Raw genomic sequence first — 18,368 nt, 5'->3', positions numbered from 1 at the left:
GATTTCTACTGAGTAAATATACCCTCTAGCTACACACTGGTCCCTTCCCTGAATAACCTTTCCTTGGCACGGAGTTCTCCGTGTAGCCAACTGCCTCTCCCAAAGAACGCTCTAGGTACGCTATCGGGGCTTAACTTCTTCTAACACCCTGCAGTGTAAGAGGAAAAACTGTGCTGTGGTTAAGGCAGGAACGCAAGCCGACTTTCTCCTCTAAGTATGGGGTCTTAAGGTGTGACTCTGTACGAGGAATGCAAAGCAGTTTTGGTTTCTCAGTGCCGCTCAGCCTAGGGCTATGGGGCAGATTTGCATGACGTGTAGGACGTGAGAGAACAGATTTCCTGGAGCTGTTGGAGTGCTGAGGAAATCCAGCTCTCCCAAGGAAGAATGCAGTGTGTTGCCCTACACTCAGCATACACAGAGTGACTGGGAAAGGTTTCTGGGCCTGGATGTTTCTTAGCAGCCTAGTGGAGCCTGCCGGTACTAGGTGTTCTTGCAGGGAATAGGGTGCCCACGCGAGGTCCTCGGTGTCCTGAAAGCTTACTAACTTTAAAAGAAAACAGACCTAAAGCTACTGCTTCAAGGACTCTGTTCCAAGCTTCCGCTTCGGCAGGCTATTCACGGCTTTACCTAGAGGAAAGGACTCACGTCAAGTTTCCTTTTAGCTCTAGAGCGTCTCAGGAGGAGCTCCCACCCAGGCTATGAAAGCACCCTGTTGATGGAGAGAACACTCGTTCCCTTCCCAGAGCCCTGCCTACAGTGACTAGAGAACCGTCCTAAAACTGTTTTTTAGGTAGTTTCAAGGCAGCATGAATGGAGCATTGAAAATGGGAAAGCAAGGCCTGTGCCATCAGGTCCCCGTTTCCAGCGAACACGCAGCCTACCTCCTTGTGATTTCTCCAAGTAAATATACACTCTAGCTACACTGGTCCCTTCCCTGAATAACGTTACCTTAGCACGGAGTTCTCCGTGTAGCCAACTGCCTCTCCCAAGGAACGCTCTAGGTACGCTATCGGGGCTTAGCTTCTTCTAAAACCCTGCAGTGTAAGAGGAGGACTGTGCTGTGGTTAAGGCAGGAACGCAAGCCGACTTTCTCCTCTAAGTATGGGGTCTTAAGGTCTGACTCTGTACGAGGAATGCAAAGCAGTTTTGGTTTCTCAGTGCCGCTCAGCCTAGGGCTATGAAGCAGATTTGCATGACGTGTAGGACGTGAGAGAACAGTTTTCCTGGAGCTGTTGGAGTGCTGAAGAAATCCAGGTCTCCCAAAGAAGAGTGCAGTGTGTTGCCCTACACTCAGCAGACACAGAGTAACAGTGAAAGGTTTCCGGGCCTGGATGTTTCTTAGCAGCCTAGTGGAGCCTGCCGGTCCTAGGTGTTCTTGCAGGGAATCGGGTGCTCACGCGAGGTCCTCAGTGTCCTGAAAGCTTACTAACCTTAAAAGAAAAGAGACCTAAAGCTAATGCTTCAAGGACTCTGCTCCAAGCTTCCGCTACGGCAGGCTATTTAAGGCTTTACCTTGAGGACAGGACTCACGTCAAGTTTCCTTTTAGCTCTAGAGCGTCTCAGGAGGAGCTCCCACCCAGGCTATGAAAGCACCCTGTTGATGTAGAGAACACTCGTGCCCTTCCCAGAGCCCTGCCTACAGTGACTAGAGAACCGTCCTAAAACTGTTATTAAGGTAGTTTCAAGGCAGCATGAATGGAGCATTCAAAATTGGAAGGCAAGGCCTCTGCCATCAGGTCCCCGTTTCCAGCGAACACGCAGCCTACCTCCTTGTGATTTCTACTGAGTAAATATACCCTCTAGCTACACACTGGTCCCTTCCCTGAATAACCTTTCCTTGGCACGGAGTTCTCCGTGTAGCCAACTGCCTCTCCCAAAGAACGCTCTAGGTATGCTATCGGGGCTTAACTTCTACTAACACCCTGCAGTGTAAGAGGAAAAACTGTGCTGTGGTTAGGCAGGAACGCAAGCCGACTTTCTCCTCTAAGTATGGGCTCTTAAGGTATGACTCTGTACGAGGAATGCAAAGCAGTTTTGGTTTCTCAGTGCCGCTCAGCCTAGGGCTATGAGGCAGATTTGCATGACGTGTAGGACGTGAGAGAACAGATTTCCTGGAGCTGTTGGAGTGCTGAGGAAATCCAGCTCTCCCAAGGAAGAATGCAGTGTGTTGCCCTACACTCAGCATACACAGAGTGACTGGGAAAGGTTTCTGGGCCTGGATGTTTCTTAGCAGCCTAGTGGAGCCTGCCGGTACTAGGTGTTCTTGCAGGGAATAGGGTGCCCACGCGAGGTCCTCGGTGTCCTGAAAGCTTACTAACTTTAAAAGAAAACAGACCTAAAGCTAATGCTTCAAGGACTCTGTTCCAAGCTTCCGCTTCGGCAGGTTATTCACGGCTTTACCTAGAGGAAAGGACTCACGTCAAGTTTCCTTTTAGCTCTAGAGCGTCTCAGGAGGAGCTCCCACCCAGGCTATGAAAGCACCCTGTTGATGTAGAGAACACTCGTGCCCTTCCCAGAGCCCTGCCTACAGTGACTAGAGAACCGTCCTAAAACTGTTTTTTAGGTAGTTTCAAGGCAGCATGAATGGAGCATTCAAAATGGGAAGGCAAGGCCTGTGCCATCAGGTCCCCGTTTCCAGCGAACACGCAGCCTACCTCCTTGTGATTTCTCCAAGTAAATATACACTCTAGCTACACTGGTCCCTTCCCTGAATAACGTTACCTTAGCACGGAGTTCTCCGTGTAGCCAACTGCCTCTCCCAAGGAACGCTCTAGGTACGCTCTCGGGGCTTGGCTTCTTCTAAAACCCTGCAGTGTAAGAGGAGGACTGTGCTGTGGTTAAGGCAGGAACGCAAGCCGACTTTCTCCTCTAAGTATGGGGTCTTAAGGTATGACTCTGTACGAGGAATGCAAAGCAGTTTTGGTTTCTCAGTGCCGCTCAGCCTAGGGCTATGGGGCAGATTTGCATGACGTGTAGGACGTGAGAGAACAGATTTCCTGGAGCTGTTGGAGTGCTGAGGAAATCCAGCTCTCCCAAGGAAGAATGCAGTGTGTTGCCCTACACTCAGCATACACAGAGTGACTGGGAAAGGTTTCTGGGCCTGGATGTTTCTTAGCAGCCTAGTGGAGCTGCCGGTACTAGGTGTTCTTGCAGGGAATAGGGTGCCCACGCGAAGTCCTCGGTGTCCTGAAAGCTTACTAACTTTAAAAGAAAACAGACCTAAAGCTAATGCTTCAAGGACTCTGTTCCAAGCTTCCGCTTCGGCAGGCTATTCACGGCTTTACCTAGAGGAAAGGACTCACGTCAAGTTTCCTTTTAGCTCTAGAGCGTCTCAGGAGGAGCTCCCACCCAGGCTATGAAAGCACCCTGTTGATGGAGAGAACACTCGTTCCCTTCCCAGAGCCCTGCCTACAGTGACTAGAGAACCGTCCTAAAACTGTTTTTTAGGTAGTTTCAAGGCAGCATGAATGGAGCATTGAAAATGGGAAAGCAAGGCCTGTGCCATCAGGTCCCCGTTTCCAGCGAACACGCAGCCTACCTCCTTGTGATTTCTCCAAGTAAATATACACTCTAGCTACACTGGTCCCTTCCCTGAATAACGTTACCTTAGCACGGAGTTCTCCGTGTAGCAAACTGCCTCTCCCAAGGAACGCTCTAGGTACGCTATCGGGGCTTAACTTCTTCTAACACCCTGCAGTGTAAGAGGAAAAACTGTGCTGTGGTTAAGGCAGGAACGCAAGCCGACTTTCTCCTCTAAGTATGGGCTCTTAAGGTATGACTCTGTACGAGGAATGCAAAGCAGTTTTGGTTTCTCAGTGCCGCTCAGCCTAGGGCTATGAGGCAGATTTGCATGACGTGTAGGACGTGAGAGAACAGATTTCCTGGAGCTGTTGGAGTGCTGAGGAAATCCAGCTCTCCCAAGGAAGAATGCAGTGTGTTGCCCTACACTCAGCATACACAGAGTGACTGGGAAAGGTTTCTGGGCCTGGATGTTTCTTAGCAGCCTAGTGGAGCCTGCCGGTACTAGGTGTTCTTGCAGGGAATAGGGTGCCCACGCGAGGTCCTCGGTGTCCTGAAAGCTTACTAACTTTAAAAGAAAACAGACCTAAAGCTAATGCTTCAAGGACTCTGTTCCAAGCTTCCGCTTCGGCAGGCTATTCACGGCTTTACCTAGAGGAAAGGACTCACGTCAAGTTTCCTTTTAGCTCTAGAGCGTCTCAGGAGGAGCTCCCACCCAGGCTATGAAAGCACCCTGTTGATGTAGAGAACACTCGTTCCCTTCCCAGAGCCCTGCCTACAGTGACTAGAGAACCGTCCTAAAACTGTTTTTTAGGTAGTTTCAAGGCAGCATGAATGGAGCATTGAAAATGGGAAAGCAAGGCCTGTGCCATCAGGTCCCCGTTTCCAGCGAACACGCAGCCTACCTCCTTGTGATTTCTCCAAGTAAATATACACTCTAGCTACACTGGTCCCTTCCCTGAATAACGTTACCTTAGCACGGAGTTCTCCGTGTAGCCAACTGCCTCTCCCAAGGAACGCTCTAGGTACGCTATCGGGGCTTAGCTTCTTCTAAAACCCTGCAGTGTAAGAGGAGGACTGTGCTGTGGTTAAGGCAGGAACGCAAGCCGACTTTCTCCTCTAAGTATGGGGTCTTAAGGTATGACTCTGTACGAGGAATGCAAAGCAGTTTTGGTTTCTCAGTGCCGCTCAGCCTAGGGCTATGAGGCAGATTTGCCTGACATGTAGGACCTGAGAGAACAGATTTCCTGGAGCTGTTGGAGTGCTGAGGAAATTCAGCTCTCCCAAGGAAGAGTGCAGTGTGTTGCCCTACACTCAGCATACACAGAGTGACTGGGAAAGGTTTCCGGGCCTGGATGTTTCTTAGCAGCCTAGTGGAGCCTGCCGGTCCTAGGTGTTCTTGCAGGGAATAGGCTGCTCACGCGAGGTCCTCAGTGTCCTGAAAGCTTACTAACCTTAAAAGAAAAGAGACCTAAAGCTAATGCTTCAAGGACTCTGCTCCAAGCTTCCGCTACGGCAGGCTATTCAAGGCTTTACCTTGAGGACAGGACTCACGTCAAGTTTCCTTTTAGCTCTAGAGCGTCTCAGGAGGAGCTCCCACCCAGGCTATGAAAGCACCCTGTCGATGTAGAGAACACTCGTGCCCTTCCCAGAGCCCTGCCTACAGTGACTAGAGAACCGTCCTAAAACTGTTATTAAGGTAGTTTCAAGGCAGCATGAATGGAGCATTCAAAATGGGAAGGCAAGGCCTGTGCCATCAGGTCCCCGTTTCCAGCGAACACGCAGCCTACCTCCTTGTGATTTCTACTGAGTAAATATACCCTCTAGCTACACACTGGTCCCTTCCCTGAATAACCTTTCCTTGGCACGGAGTTCTCCGTGTAGCCAACTGCCTCTCCCAAAGAACGCTCTAGGTACGCTATCGGGGCTTAACTTCTTCTAACACCCTGCAGTGTAAGAGGAAAAACTGTGCTGTGGTTAAGGCAGGAACGCAAGCCGACTTTCTCCTCTAAGTATGGGGTCTTAAGGTATGACTCTGTACGAGGAATGCAAAGCAGTTTTGGTTTCTCAGTGCCGCTCAGCCTAGGGCTATGAGGCAGATTTGCATGACGTGTAGGACGTGAGAGAACAGATTTCCTGGAGCTGTTGGAGTGCTGAGGAAATCCAGCTCTCCCAAGGAAGAATGCAGTGTGTTGCCCTACACTCAGCATACACAGAGTGACTGGGAAAGGTTTCTGGGCCTGGATGTTTCTTAGCAGCCTAGTGGAGCCTGCCGGTACTAGGTGTTCTTGCAGGGAATAGGGTGCCCACGCGAGGTCCTCGGTGTCCTGAAAGCTTACTAACTTTAAAAGAAAACAGACCTAAAGCTAATGCTTCAAGGACTCTGTTCCAAGCTTCCGCTTCGGCAGGCTATTCACGGCTTTACCTAGAGGAAAGGACTCACGTCAAGTTTCCTTTTAGCTCTAGAGCGTCTCAGGAGGAGCTCCCACCCAGGCTATGAAAGCACCCTGTTGATGTAGAGAACACTCGTGCCCTTCCCAGAGCCCTGCCTACAGTGACTAGAGAACCGTCCTAAAACTGTTATTAAGGTAGTTTCAAGGCAGCATGAATGGAGCATTGAAAATGGGAAGGCAAGGCCTGTGCCATCAGGTCCCCGTTTCCAGCGAACACGCAGCCTACCTCCTTGTGATTTCTCCAAGTAAATATACACTCTAGCTACACACTGGTCCCTTCCCTGAATAACGTTACCTTGGCACGGAGTTCTCCGTGTAGCCAACTGCCTCTCCCAAGGAACGCTCTAGGTACGCTCTCGGGGCTTGGCTTCTTCTAAAACCCTGCAGTGTAAGAGGAGGACTGTGGTGTGGTTAAGGCAGGAACGCAAGCCGACTTTCTCCTCTAAGTATGGGGTCTTAAGGTATGACTCTGTACGAGGAATGCAAAGCAGTTTTGGTTTGTCAGTGCCGCTCAGCCTAGGGCTATGAGGCAGATTTGCCTGACATGTAGGACCTGAGAGAACAGATTTCCTGGAGCTATTCGAGTGCTGAGGAAATCCAGCTCTCCCAAGGAAGAGTGCAGTGTGATGCCCTACACTCAGCATACACAGAGTGACTGGGAAAGGTTTCCGGGCCTGGATGTTTCTTAGCAGCCTAGTGGAGCCTGCCGGTACTAGGTGTTCTTGCAGGGAATAGGGTGCCCACGCGAGGTCCTCGGTGTCCTGAAAGCTTACTAACCTTAAAAGAAAAGAGACCTAAAGCTAATGCTTCAAGGACTCTGCTCCAAGCTTCCGCTTCGGCAGGCTATTCAAGGCTTTACCTTGAGGACAGGACTCACGTCAAGTTTCCTTTTAGCTCTAGAGCGTCTCAGGAGGAGCTCCCACCCAGGCTATGAAAGCACCCTGTTGATGTAGAGAACACTCGTGCCCTTCCCAGAGCACTGCCTACAGTGACTAGAGAACCGTCCTAAAACTGTTATTTAGGTGGTTTCAAGGCAGCATGAATGGAGCATTCAAAATAGGAAGGCAAGGCCTCTGCCATCAGGTCCCCGTTTCCAGGGAACACGCAGCCTACCTCCTTGTGATTTCTACTGAGTAAATATACCCTCTAGCTACACACTGGTCCCTTCCCTGAATAACCTTTCCTTGGCACGGAGTTCTCCGTGTAGCCAACTGCCTCTCCCAAAGAACGCTCTAGGTACGCTATCGGGGCTTAACTTCTTCTAACACCCTGCAGTGTAAGAGGAAAAACTGTGCTGTGGTTAAGGCAGGAACACAAGCCGACTTTCTCCTCTAAGTATGGGCTCTTAAGGTATGACTCTGTACGAGGAATGCAAAGCAGTTTTGGTTTCTCAGTGCCGCTCAGCCTAGGGCTATGAGGCAGATTTGCATGACGTGTAGGACGTGAGAGAACAGATTTCCTGGAGCTGTTGGAGTGCTGAGGAAATCCAGCTCTCCCAAGGAAGAATGCAGTGTGTTGCCCTACACTCAGCATACACAGAGTGACTGGGAAAGGTTTCTGGGCCTGGATGTTTCTTAGCAGCCTAGTGGAGCCTGCCGGTACTAGGTGTTCTTGCAGGGAATAGGGTGCCCACGCGAGGTCCTCGGTGTCCTGAAAGCTTACTAACTTTAAAAGAAAACAGACCTAAAGCTAATGCTTCAAGGACTCTGTTCCAAGCTTCCGCTTCGGCAGGCTATTCACGGCTTTACCTAGAGGAAAGGACTCACGTCAAGTTTCCTTTTAGCTCTAGAGCGTCTCAGGAGGAGCTCCCACCCAGGCTATGAAAGCACCCTGTTGATGTAGAGAACACTCGTTCCCTTCCCAGAGCCCTGCCTACAGTGACTAGAGAACCGTCCTAAAACTGTTTTTTAGGTAGTTTCAAGGCAGCATGAATGGAGCATTGAAAATGGGAAAGCAAGGCCTGTGCCATCAGGTCCCCGTTTCCAGCGAACACGCAGCCTACCTCCTTGTGATTTCTCCAAGTAAATATACACTCTAGCTACACTGGTCCCTTCCCTGAATAACGTTACCTTAGCACGGAGTTCTCCGTGTAGCCAACTGCCTCTCCCAAGGAACGCTCTAGGTACGCTATCGGGGCTTAGCTTCTTCTAAAACCCTGCAGTGTAAGAGGAGGACTGTGCTGTGGTTAAGGCAGGAACGCAAGCCGACTTTCTCCTCTAAGTATGGGGTCTTAAGGTATGACTCTGTACGAGGAATGCAAAGCAGTTTTGGTTTCTCAGTGCCGCTCAGCCTAGGGCTATGAGGCAGATTTGCCTGACATGTAGGACCTGAGAGAACAGATTTCCTGGAGCTGTTGGAGTGCTGAGGAAATTCAGCTCTCCCAAGGAAGAGTGCAGTGTGTTGCCCTACACTCAGCATACACAGAGTGACTGGGAAAGGTTTCCGGGCCTGGATGTTTCTTAGCAGCCTAGTGGAGCCTGCCGGTCCTAGGTGTTCTTGCAGGGAATAGGCTGCTCACGCGAGGTCCTCAGTGTCCTGAAAGCTTACTAACCTTAAAAGAAAAGAGACCTAAAGCTAATGCTTCAAGGACTCTGCTCCAAGCTTCCGCTACGGCAGGCTATTCAAGGCTTTACCTTGAGGACAGGACTCACGTCAAGTTTCCTTTTAGCTCTAGAGCGTCTCAGGAGGAGCTCCCACCCAGGCTATGAAAGCACCCTGTCGATGTAGAGAACACTCGTGCCCTTCCCAGAGCCCTGCCTACAGTGACTAGAGAACCGTCCTAAAACTGTTTTTTAGGTAGTTTCAAGGCAGCATGAATGGAGCATTGAAAATGGGAAAGCAAGGCCTGTGCCATCAGGTCCCCGTTTCCAGCGAACACGCAGCCTACCTCCTTGTGATTTCTCCAAGTAAATATACACTCTAGCTACACTGGTCCCTTCCCTGAATAACGTTACCTTAGCACGGAGTTCTCCGTGTAGCCAACTGCCTCTCCCAAGGAACGCTCTAGGTACGCTATCGGGGCTTAGCTTCTTCTAAAACCCTGCAGTGTAAGAGGAGGACTGTGCTGTGGTTAAGGCAGGAACGCAAGCCGACTTTCTCCTCTAAGTATGGGGTCTTAAGGTATGACTCTGTACGAGGAATGCAAAGCAGTTTTGGTTTCTCAGTGCCGCTCAGCCTAGGGCTATGAGGCAGATTTGCCTGACATGTAGGACCTGAGAGAACAGATTTCCTGGAGCTGTTGGAGTGCTGAGGAAATTCAGCTCTCCCAAGGAAGAGTGCAGTGTGTTGCCCTACACTCAGCATACACAGAGTGACTGGGAAAGGTTTCCGGGCCTGGATGTTTCTTAGCAGCCTAGTGGAGCCTGCCGGTCCTAGGTGTTCTTGCAGGGAATAGGCTGCTCACGCGAGGTCCTCAGTGTCCTGAAAGCTTACTAACCTTAAAAGAAAAGAGACCTAAAGCTAATGCTTCAAGGACTCTGCTCCAAGCTTCCGCTACGGCAGGCTATTCAAGGCTTTACCTTGAGGACAGGACTCACGTCAAGTTTCCTTTTAGCTCTAGAGCGTCTCAGGAGGAGCTCCCACCCAGGCTATGAAAGCACCCTGTCGATGTAGAGAACACTCGTGCCCTTCCCAGAGCCCTGCCTACAGTGACTAGAGAACCGTCCTAAAACTGTTATTAAGGTAGTTTCAAGGCAGCATGAATGGAGCATTCAAAATGGGAAGGCAAGGCCTGTGCCATCAGGTCCCCGTTTCCAGCGAACACGCAGCCTACCTCCTTGTGATTTCTCCAAGTAAATATACACTCTAGCTACACACTGGTCCCTTCCCTGAATAACGTTACCTTGGCACGGAGTTCTCCGTGTAGCCAACTGCCTCTCCCAAGGAACGCTCTAGGTACGCTCTCGGGGCTTGGCTTCTTCTAAAACCCTGCAGTGTAAGAGGAGGACTGTGCTGTGGTTAAGGCAGGAACGCAAGCCGACTTTCTCCTCTAAGTATGGGGTCTTAAGGTATGACTCTGTACGAGGAATGCAAAGCAGTTTTGGTTTGTCAGTGCCGCTCAGCCTAGGGCTATGAGGCAGATTTGCCTGACATGTAGGACCTGAGAGAACAGATTTCCTGGAGCTATTCGAGTGCTGAGGAAATCCAGCTCTCCCAAGGAAGAGTGCAGTGTGATGCCCTACACTCAGCATACACAGAGTGACTGGGAAAGGTTTCCGGGCCTGGATGTTTCTTAGCAGCCTAGTGGAGCCTGCCGGTACTAGGTGTTCTTGCAGGGAATAGGGTGCCCACGCGAGGTCCTCGGTGTCCTGAAAGCTTACTAACCTTAAAAGAAAACAGACCTAAAGCTAATGCTTCAAGGACTCTGCTCCAAGCTTCCGCTTCGGCAGGCTATTCAAGGCTTTACCTTGAGGACAGGACTCACGTCAAGTTTCCTTTTAGCTCTAGAGCGTCTCAGGAGGAGCTCCCACCCAGGCTATGAAAGCACCCTGTTGATGTAGAGAACACTCGTGCCCTTCCCAGAGCCCTGCCTACAGTGACTAGAGAACCGTCCTAAAACTGTTATTTAGGTGGTTTCAAGGCAGCATGAATGGAGCATTCAAAATGGGAAGGCAAGGCCTGTGCCATCAGGTCCCCGTTTCCAGGGAACACGCAGCCTACCTCCTTGTGATTTCTACTGAGTAAATATACCCTCTAGCTACACACTGGTCCCTTCCCTGAATAACCTTTCCTTGGCACGGAGTTCTCCGTGTAGCCAACTGCCTCTCCCAAAGAACGCTCTAGGTACGCTATCGGGGCTTAACTTCTTCTAACACCCTGCAGTGTAAGAGGAAAAACTGTGCTGTGGTTAAGGCAGGAACGCAAGCCGACTTTCTCCTCTAAGTATGGGGTCTTAAGGTGTGACTCTGTACGAGGAATGCAAAGCAGTTTTGGTTTCTCAGTGCCGCTCAGCCTAGGGCTATGGGGCAGATTTGCATGACGTGTAGGACGTGAGAGAACAGATTTCCTGGAGCTGTTGGAGTGCTGAGGAAATCCAGCTCTCCCAAGGAAGAATGCAGTGTGTTGCCCTACACTCAGCATACACAGAGTGACTGGGAAAGGTTTCTGGGCCTGGATGTTTCTTAGCAGCCTAGTGGAGCCTGCCGGTACTAGGTGTTCTTGCAGGGAATAGGGTGCCCACGCGAGGTCCTCGGTGTCCTGAAAGCTTACTAACTTTAAAAGAAAACAGACCTAAAGCTAATGCTTCAAGGACTCTGTTCCAAGCTTCCGCTTCGGCAGGCTATTCACGGCTTTACCTAGAGGAAAGGACTCACGTCAAGTTTCCTTTTAGCTCTAGAGCGTCTCAGGAGGAGCTCCCACCCAGGCTATGAAAGCACCCTGTTGATGGAGAGAACACTCGTTCCCTTCCCAGAGCCCTGCCTACAGTGACTAGAGAACCGTCCTAAAACTGTTTTTTAGGTAGTTTCAAGGCAGCATGAATGGAGCATTGAAAATGGGAAAGCAAGGCCTGTGCCATCAGGTCCCCGTTTCCAGCGAACACGCAGCCTACCTCCTTGTGATTTCTCCAAGTAAATATACACTCTAGCTACACTGGTCCCTTCCCTGAATAACGTTACCTTAGCACGGAGTTCTCCGTGTAGCCAACTGCCTCTCCCAAGGAACGCTCTAGGTACGCTATCGGGGCTTAGCTTCTTCTAAAACCCTGCAGTGTAAGAGGAGGACTGTGCTGTGGTTAAGGCAGGAACGCAAGCCGACTTTCTCCTCTAAGTATGGGGTCTTAAGGTCTGACTCTGTACGAGGAATGCAAAGCAGTTTTGGTTTCTCAGTGCTGCTCAGCCTAGGGCTATGAAGCAGATTTGCATGACGTGTAGGACGTGAGAGAACAGTTTTCCTGGAGCTGTTGGAGTGCTGAAGAAATCCAGGTCTCCCAAAGAAGAGTGCAGTGTGTTGCCCTACACTCAGCAGACACAGAGTAACAGGGAAAGGTTTCCGGGCCTGGATGTTTCTTAGCAGCCTAGTGGAGCCTGCCGGTCCTAGGTGTTCTTGCAGGGAATCGGGTGCTCACGCGAGGTCCTCAGTGTCCTGAAAGCTTACTAACCTTAAAAGAAAAGAGACCTAAAGCTAATGCTTCAAGGACTCTGCTCCAAGCTTCCGCTACGGCAGGCTATTTAAGGCTTTACCTTGAGGACAGGACTCACGTCAAGTTTCCTTTTAGCTCTAGAGCGTCTCAGGAGGAGCTCCCACCCAGGCTATGAAAGCACCCTGTTGATGTAGAGAACACTCGTGCCCTTCCCAGAGCCCTGCCTACAGTGACTAGAGAACCGTCCTAAAACTGTTATTAAGGTAGTTTCAAGGCAGCATGAATGGAGCATTCAAAATGGGAAGGCAAGGCCTCTGCCATCAGGTCCCCGTTTCCAGCGAACACGCAGCCTACCTCCTTGTAATTTCTACTGAGTAAATATACCCTCTAGCTACACACTGGTCCCTTCCCTGAATAACCTTTCCTTGGCACGGAGTTCTCCGTGTAGCCAACTGCCTCTCCCAAAGAACGCTCTAGGTATGCTATCGGGGCTTAACTTCTACTAACACCCTGCAGTGTAAGAGGAAAAACTGTGCTGTGGTTAAGGCAGGAACGCAAGCCGACTTTCTCCTCTAAGTATGGGGTCTTAAGGTATGACTCTGTACGAGGAATGCAAAGCAGTTTTGGTTTCTCAGTGCCGCTCAGCCTAGGGCTATGGGGCAGATTTGCATGACGTGTAGGACGTGAGAGAACAGATTTCCTGGAGCTGTTGGAGTGCTGAGGAAATCCAGCTCTCCCAAGGAAGAATGCAGTGTGTTGCCCTACACTCAGCATACACAGAGTGACTGGGAAAGGTTTCTGGGCCTGGATGTTTCTTAGCAGCCTAGTGGAGCTGCCGGTACTAGGTGTTCTTGCAGGGAATAGGGTGCCCACGCGAAGTCCTCGGTGTCCTGAAAGCTTACTAACTTTAAAAGAAAACAGACCTAAAGCTAATGCTTCAAGGACTCTGTTCCAAGCTTCCGCTTCGGCAGGCTATTCACGGCTTTACCTAGAGGAAAGGACTCACGTCAAGTTTCCTTTTAGCTCTAGAGCGTCTCAGGAGGAGCTCCCACCCAGGCTATGAAAGCACCCTGTTGATGGAGAGAACACTCGTTCCCTTCCCAGAGCCCTGCCTACAGTGACTAGAGAACCGTCCTAAAACTGTTTTTTAGGTAGTTTCAAGGCAGCATGAATGGAGCATTGAAAATGGGAAAGCAAGGCCTGTGCCATCAGGTCCCCGTTTCCAGCGAACACGCAGCCTACCTCCTTGTGATTTCTCCAAGTAAATATACACTCTAGCTACACTGGTCCCTTCCCTGAATAACGTTACCTTAGCACGGAGTTCTCCTTGTAGCCAACTGCCTCTCCCAAGGAACGCTCTAGGTACGCTATCGGGGCTTAGCTTCTTCTAAAACCCTGCAGTGTAAGAGGAGGACTGTGCTGTGGTTAAGGCAGGAACGCAAGCCGACTTTCTCCTCTAAGTATGGGGTCTTAAGGTATGACTCTGTACGAGGAATGCAAAGCAGTTTTGGTTTCTCAGTGCCGCTCAGCCTAGGGCTATGAAGCAGATTTGCATGACGTGTAGGACGTGAGAGAACAGTTTTCCTGGAGCTGTTGGAGTGCTGAAGAAATCCAGGTCTCCCAAAGAAGAGTGCAGTGTGTTGCCCTACACTCAGCAGACACAGAGTAACAGTGAAAGGTTTCCGGGCCTGGATGTTTCTTAGCAGCCTAGTGGAGCCTGCCGGTCCTAGGTGTTCTTGCAGGGAATAGGGTGCTCACGCGAGGTCCTCAGTGTCCTGAAAGCTTACTAACCTTAAAAGAAAAGAGACCTAAAGCTAATGCTTCAAGGACTCTGCTCCAAGCTTCCGCTACGGCAGGCTATTTAAGGCTTTACCTTGAGGACAGGACTCACGTCAAGTTTCCTTTTAGCTCTAGAGCGTCTCAGGAGGAGCTCCCACCCAGGCTATGAAAGCACCCTGTTGATGTAGAGAACACTCGTGCCCTTCCCAGAGCCCTGCCTACAGTGACTAGAGAACCGTCCTAAAACTGTTATTAAGGTAGTTTCAAGGCAGCATGAATGGAGCATTCAAAATGGGAAGGCAAGGCCTCTGCCATCAGGTCCCCGTTTCCAGCGAACACGCAGCCTACCTCCTTGTGATTTCTCCAAGTAAATATACACTCTAGCTACACACTGGTCCCTTCCCTGAATAACGTTACCTTGGCACGGAGTTCTCCGTGTAGCCAACTGCCTCTCCCAAGGAACGCTCTAGGTACGCTATCGGGGCTTAGCTTCTTCTAAAACCCTGCAGTGTAAGAGGAGGACTGTGCTGTGGTTAAGGCAGGAACGCAAGCCGACTTTCTCCTCTAAGTATGGGGTCTTAAGGTATGACTCTGTACGAGGAATGCAAAGCAGTTTTGGTTTCTCAGTGCCGCTCAGCCTAGGGCTATGAGGCAGATTTGCCTGACATGTAGGACCTGAGAGAACAGATTTCCTGGAGCTATTCGAGTGCTGAGGAAATCCAGCTCTCCCAAGGAAGAGTGCAGTGTGATGCCCTACACTCAGCATACACAGAGTGACTGGGAAAGGTTTCCGGGCCTGGATGTTTCTTAGCAGCCTAGTGGAGCCTGCCGGTACTAGGTGTTCTTGCAGGGAATAGGGTGCCCACGCGAGGTCCTCGGTGTCCTGAAAGCTTACTAACCTTAAAAGAAAAGAGACCTAAAGCTAATGCTTCAAGGACTCTGCTCCAAGCTTCCGCTTCGGCAGGCTATTCAAGGCTTTACCTTGAGGACAGGACTCACGTCAAGTTTCCTTTTAGCTCTAGAGCGTCTCAGGAGGAGCTCCCACCCAGGCTATGAAAGCACCCTGTTGATGTAGAGAACACTCGTGCCCTTCCCAGAGCACTGCCTACAGTGACTAGAGAACCGTCCTAAAACTGTTATTTAGGTGGTTTCAAGGCAGCATGAATGGAGCATTCAAAATAGGAAGGCAAGGCCTCTGCCATCAGGTCCCCGTTTCCAGGGAACACGCAGCCTACCTCCTTGTGATTTCTACTGAGTAAATATACCCTCTAGCTACACACTGGTCCCTTCCCTGAATAACCTTTCCTTGGCACGGAGTTCTCCGTGTAGCCAACTGCCTCTCCCAAAGAACGCTCTAGGTACGCTATCGGGGCTTAACTTCTTCTAACACCCTGCAGTGTAAGAGGAAAAACTGTGCTGTGGTTAAGGCAGGAACACAAGCCGACTTTCTCCTCTAAGTATGGGCTCTTAAGGTATGACTCTGTACGAGGAATGCAAAGCAGTTTTGGTTTCTCAGTGCCGCTCAGCCTAGGGCTATGAGGCAGATTTGCATGACGTGTAGGACGTGAGAGAACAGATTTCCTGGAGCTGTTGGAGTGCTGAGGAAATCCAGCTCTCCCAAGGAAGAATGCAGTGTGTTGCCCTACACTCAGCATACACAGAGTGACTGGGAAAGGTTTCTGGGCCTGGATGTTTCTTAGCAGCCTAGTGGAGCCTGCCGGTACTAGGTGTTCTTGCAGGGAATAGGGTGCCCACGCGAGGTCCTCGGTGTCCTGAAAGCTTACTAACTTTAAAAGAAAACAGACCTAAAGCTAATGCTTCAAGGACTCTGTTCCAAGCTTCCGCTTCGGCAGGCTATTCACGGCTTTACCTAGAGGAAAGGACTCACGTCAAGTTTCCTTTTAGCTCTAGAGCGTCTCAGGAGGAGCTCCCACCCAGGCTATGAAAGCACCCTGTTGATGTAGAGAACACTCGTTCCCTTCCCAGAGCCCTGCCTACAGTGACTAGAGAACCGTCCTAAAACTGTTTTTTAGGTAGTTTCAAGGCAGCATGAATGGAGCATTGAAAATGGGAAAGCAAGGCCTGTGCCATCAGGTCCCCGTTTCCAGCGAACACGCAGCCTACCTCCTTGTGATTTCTCCAAGTAAATATACACTCTAGCTACACTGGTCCCTTCCCTGAATAACGTTACCTTAGCACGGAGTTCTCCGTGTAGCCAACTGCCTCTCCCAAGGAACGCTCTAGGTACGCTATCGGGGCTTAGCTTCTTCTAAAACCCTGCAGTGTAAGAGGAGGACTGTGCTGTGGTTAAGGCAGGAACGCAAGCCGACTTTCTCCTCTAAGTATGGGGTCTTAAGGTATGACTCTGTACGAGGAATGCAAAGCAGTTTTGGTTTCTCAGTGCCGCTCAGCCTAGGGCTATGAGGCAGATTTGCCTGACATGTAGGACCTGAGAGAACAGATTTCCTGGAGCTGTTGGAGTGCTGAGGAAATTCAGCTCTCCCAAGGAAGAGTGCAGTGTGTTGCCCTACACTCAGCATACACAGAGTGACTGGGAAAGGTTTCCGGGCCTGGATGTTTCTTAGCAGCCTAGTGGAGCCTGCCGGTCCTAGGTGTTCTTGCAGGGAATAGGCTGCTCACGCGAGGTCCTCAGTGTCCTGAAAGCTTACTAACCTTAAAAGAAAAGAGACCTAAAGCTAATGCTTCAAGGACTCTGCTCCAAGCTTCCGCTACGGCAGGCTATTCAAGGCTTTACCTTGAGGACAGGACTCACGTCAAGTTTCCTTTTAGCTCTAGAGCGTCTCAGGAGGAGCTCCCACCCAGGCTATGAAAGCACCCTGTCGATGTAGAGAACACTCGTGCCCTTCCCAGAGCCCTGCCTACAGTGACTAGAGAACCGTCCTAAAACTGTTTTTTAGGTAGTTTCAAGGCAGCATGAATGGAGCATTGAAAATGGGAAAGCAAGGCCTGTGCCATCAGGTCCCCGTTTCCAGCGAACACGCAGCCTACCTCCTTGTGATTTCTCCAAGTAAATATACACTCTAGCTACACTGGTCCCTTCCCTGAATAACGTTACCTTAGCACGGAGTTCTCCGTGTAGCCAACTGCCTCTCCCAAGGAACGCTCTAGGTACGCTATCGGGGCTTAGCTTCTTCTAAAACCCTGCAGTGTAAGAGGAGGACTGTGCTGTGGTTAAGGCAGGAACGCAAGCCGACTTTCTCCTCTAAGTATGGGGTCTTAAGGTATGACTCTGTACGAGGAATGCAAAGCAGTTTTGGTTTCTCAGTGCCGCTCAGCCTAGGGCTATGAGGCAGATTTGCCTGACATGTAGGACCTGAGAGAACAGATTTCCTGGAGCTGTTGGAGTGCTGAGGAAATTCAGCTCTCCCAAGGAAGAGTGCAGTGTGTTGCCCTACACTCAGCATACACAGAGTGACTGGGAAAGGTTTCCGGGCCTGGATGTTTCTTAGCAGCCTAGTGGAGCCTGCCGGTCCTAGGTGTTCTTGCAGGGAATAGGCTGCTCACGCGAGGTCCTCAGTGTCCTGAAAGCTTACTAACCTTAAAAGAAAAGAGACCTAAAGCTAATGCTTCAAGGACTCTGCTCCAAGCTTCCGCTACGGCAGGCTATTCAAGGCTTTACCTTGAGGACAGGACTCACGTCAAGTTTCCTTTTAGCTCTAGAGCGTCTCAGGAGGAGCTCCCACCCAGGCTATGAAAGCACCCTGTCGATGTAGAGAACACTCGTGCCCTTCCCAGAGCCCTGCCTACAGTGACTAGAGAACCGTCCTAAAACTGTTATTAAGGTAGTTTCAAGGCAGCATGAATGGAGCATTCAAAATGGGAAGGCAAGGCCTGTGCCATCAGGTCCCCGTTTCCAGCGAACACGCAGCCTACCTCCTTGTGATTTCTCCAAGTAAATATACACTCTAGCTACACACTGGTCCCTTCCCTGAATAACGTTACCTTGGCACGGAGTTCTCCGTGTAGCCAACTGCCTCTCCCAAGGAACGCTCTAGGTACGCTCTCGGGGCTTGGCTTCTTCTAAAACCCTGCAGTGTAAGAGGAGGACTGTGCTGTGGTTAAGGCAGGAACGCAAGCCGACTTTCTCCTCTAAGTATGGGGTCTTAAGGTATGACTCTGTACGAGGAATGCAAAGCAGTTTTGGTTTGTCAGTGCCGCTCAGCCTAGGGCTATGAGGCAGATTTGCCTGACATGTAGGACCTGAGAGAACAGATTTCCTGGAGCTATTCGAGTGCTGAGGAAATCCAGCTCTCCCAAGGAAGAGTGCAGTGTGATGCCCTACACTCAGCATACACAGAGTGACTGGGAAAGGTTTCCGGGCCTGGATGTTTCTTAGCAGCCTAGTGGAGCCTGCCGGTACTAGGTGTTCTTGCAGGGAATAGGGTGCCCACGCGAGGTCCTCGGTGTCCTGAAAGCTTACTAACCTTAAAAGAAAACAGACCTAAAGCTAATGCTTCAAGGACTCTGCTCCAAGCTTCCGCTTCGGCAGGCTATTCAAGGCTTTACCTTGAGGACAG

Source organism: Balaenoptera ricei, chromosome 14 (genome assembly GCF_028023285.1).
Source record: "Balaenoptera ricei isolate mBalRic1 chromosome 14, mBalRic1.hap2, whole genome shotgun sequence".
Classification (NCBI taxonomy): Eukaryota; Metazoa; Chordata; class Mammalia; order Artiodactyla; family Balaenopteridae; genus Balaenoptera; species Balaenoptera ricei.
The sequence above is the reverse complement of the archived record's forward strand: the minus strand, read 5'-3'. Positions refer to the sequence as shown.